At 60.5% G+C, this 3,293-nt stretch overlaps 1 protein-coding gene across 1 annotated transcript in view; it reads left to right on the forward strand.

Moving 5' to 3' along the window:
* Positions 1-2,154: 2,154 nt before the first annotated feature.
* LOC102005770 (endothelin-converting enzyme-like 1) overlaps positions 2,155-3,293 on the forward strand; it is a gene marked incomplete at its 3' end in the record, with an annotated part of 18,438 nt that continues 17,299 nt past the window's right edge. Inside the window, 1 exon segment of the mRNA XM_013520000.1 lies at positions 2,155-3,236.

Consider the following 3,293-nt stretch of genomic DNA (forward strand, 5'->3'; position numbering starts at 1 on the left):
CAGACTGAGAGCACACAGGACAGCAGAGGCCTTGTGGAGCCATGAAGAGGACAGGCTTCTGAGGGCTGCAGGGCAGTGGGGAGGCCAGGACAGCCACTCAAGCTGGAGGCCCACAGCAAGGGGCCCAGCTGAGAGGCTCATAAACTGGGCCTGGTGGCACAGATCTGTATTCCCAGCTCTCTGGGAAGCTGAGGCAGGAGAATTTCAAATTCTAGCTTATCCTGAGCAAGTTAGTGGGTTAGCAAGATCTTATCTCCGAAAAAAAAAAAAAAAAGAAAGAAAGGCTGGGGACACAGCTCAGTCAGTGTAAAGTCCTGTGTTCGATCCCTAGTACCACTAAAAAAAAAAAGAAAAAAAATCCATTTTGTAGCCAGGCACAGTGGCACCCTCTGACCGTAGTCTGGGTACTTTGGAGGTTGAGGCAGGAGGATCACTTGAGCCCAGAAATCTGAGATGAGCCTGGTCAACACAGTGAGACTCTGACCCAAACAGAGAATGAATGAACAAAGGAATCAATTATACAGTAATTTAAAATAATTTTAAAAGTCCTTTTAGTGCTGTGACTCACAAGTGGGATAAACCCCGGGAAGCCAGGCGGCCACAAGTGGAGGGCCAGGAGGTTCAGGGAGGTGCTGGGTCAGGCCTCTGGCAGCAAGTGCACCCCAGGGCCCCGGCCTGGGCGGTAGGGACCTGTGCCCGGGAGCCCCATCACCTGCGGCAGGCACCCACATCTCCAGGGAGAGCCCAGGCCGGCTTTGCGGAGCTGCCCTGCGGCTGCAGCCTCCCTCCGCCCCTCCCTCCGTCCCGGCCACTTGGGAGAGTCATTTCATTTCTCAAATTAAAAATCCATTCTGCGCTGTGAATAATGGATGGATGAGCCCGAAGAGGCCGGGCGGAGGGCGGAAGACACCACAGGATGTGGGGAGGAGCAGGCTGGACAGCCAGGAGTCTGGGGTTTCCCTGAGCTGGCTCCTTGCCCTGACGGGTTGGGGTGCTGGCGCTCTGTCCCTCAGCTGTTTGAGGCAGAGTAGGGCAGAGGAAGGGCTGAGCTCAGCCAGCCCGGGGCCGGCAGCCCTTCCCTGGGCCGAGGCACCAGGCGCTGCCCTGGGTAAATGTCCAGTGCCTGGGCATCCTTATGTGAGCCTGCAGTCTCCCAGGAGCCCCAGAGTCAGGGCTGTGGGGTGCTCCTTCCCCAGAACCCCGACTCAGGGGTGCCCTGGCTCTCCAGCTGGCTGGGACGTACCCTAGAAGATGGAGCAGGTGGAGGGGCTGGCTCCAAAATTTTCTCCACCCCTCGCGTCCCAAGGGGTCTTCTCTTTCCAAAACAGCTGGGCACAGGTGTGTCCTGCCATTCTCCTGCACGGGGTCACCTTGGCACCTGAGGAAGAGCCCTAGAAAGCTCAGAGAGGGCGCAAGAACTGGGGGTCAGGCCTCTGGAGCCCCCACTCTCCTAAAGCCTCACCGTCCCTTTTTAGGAGGGGATAGGAGTGAAGGAGGTGGGGCCGGGCCCCTCTGGATGGCAGGCTGTGTAGGGGTGATCAGGACCCAGCGGTCAGAGGGCCAGAGCTCCAGCCAGCTGCAGTGGGCCCTGGCTGCCGGGCTTCGGCTGGGCTTGGGCTGGGGAGCCCGGGCTGGATGTGGGGAAGGAGACTGACCAGAGCTGGAGGCCTACGCACCAGGCAGGGCAAGGGCCTGGCCAGTCAGGTGGGCGAGGCAGCAGGATGACCTGATAGCCTGAAGGGAGGCCCAAGAGCTGAGCTGGGAGAGAGAAGAGGGGAGGCTGGGGTCCCCATCCTCCCTTTCAGAGCAGGAAAGTCCCTGGGGAAGCGTGTTTGCCTGTGCGCCTCGATGTCGGGGAGAGTCAGCTCCCTGAGACAATATCCATTTTTATATTTCTTGGAAATTTCATGGCATTCATTTCGGGGAAAATAAAAGCTGTCATTGCTGGAGAAATGATACCAATCAGGGCCTGAAAAGGCTGGAAAATTATCCTCCAGGAGATGGAACATCGAGGGGAAAACGCAGATTAGAAGCACAAAGAGCCGCCCCGCCACCGCCCTGCCCGCCCCTCCCCCTCGTGGAATCACCACGGCTTGCGTAATTCCATCCCTCCTTGTAGAATTAATTTGACCAGAGAAGACGCATGAGGCACAGAGAAGCCTGGGGTGGCCGGAGAGTGTCGCACACTATCCCAAGTGGGGGCTTAGAGACACAGACAGAGGACAGGGCGGAGGCGGCCACTTGGGAGCTGGGCCCAGTAGCCAGCTGATGAGAAGCCCCAGAGAAAGACGACAGGATGGCGGGCTGTCCTTGCAGTGACCACCTTGTCCTGGTTTTCATCCCAGGAGGGCCGCGGCGCTCCAGCACTCCTGAGGCCAGTTCTGTAGGTTGGAGCCAGAAGGTCAGGGAGGCCTAGTGCTTTGGGGGGGATTTGCCAGGGGCACTAGAGGGAAAGGGGTGGTAGGCGCTTCAGGCGGGCAGAGCCTCCAGAGATGGCGTCCCATGTCCAAGAAGCCCCAAGTTCTCGGTGTTCCGAGCGGGCCTGGCCCTGTGAGCTCAGCACGGAGGAGGGCGGAGAAGAACTCAGCCTAGGGCAGGAGGGAGACCCACATTTAAACAGCAAGTTCCTTTGGAAGGGGTGTGGTCAGTTCGCCCTGGATGCCTGTCTACATGCCAGGGTCTGGACACTGGTCGCCCAAGGGCTGGAGTTGCTGGGCACAGGGTGCAGGCTCCCTTTCTGCTAGACGTTTTCTCCCTGCTGGGGCAGGGACTTCCTGAGCAGGGGTGCCAGGCCAGCCAAGGCCGAGGATGGGCACTGTCTCAGCCGCAGCCTCTTCGGGCAGCGCTGCCCTTTGGGGCCTGGCGAGAGGAGCACGGCCAACCAGAAGCCTAAACACAAACACCTGCCGATCACAGCGGGGGTTATAAGGAAGTGGAGGACGCCAGATTTGGAAGGCCCTCCATGCCAGGCTCTCCCTGCGCGCCTCCCAGCAGTCCTGCGGAGTGCTCTCGGGGCTGAGCTCCAGCCCTGTGGGCCCCGCTGGGGCGTTCTACGCGCCCCTCCATAGGCTCTGATCGGAAGCACCGCATCGGAGGGGGACCCGGCTCCGGGAAAAGCATACGCGCGCACTCCTCCCGGGACACAGCTGGACCTGGAGTCCCCGAGCCCTAAGCTGGTGCGCGACTCCATCTCCGCAGCCGCGGTCCCCACCTCCGCGCTGCCGCGGAGCTGACAGGTAGCCGCGAGGGAAGCAGGAAGCAGGAGGGGCGCGGGGGGTGGGGGCGGGCGGAGG

Source organism: Chinchilla lanigera, unplaced genomic scaffold (assembly GCF_000276665.1).
Source record: "Chinchilla lanigera isolate Chin_1 unplaced genomic scaffold, ChiLan1.0 scaffold00052, whole genome shotgun sequence".
In the NCBI taxonomy this organism is placed as follows: Eukaryota; Metazoa; Chordata; class Mammalia; order Rodentia; family Chinchillidae; genus Chinchilla; species Chinchilla lanigera.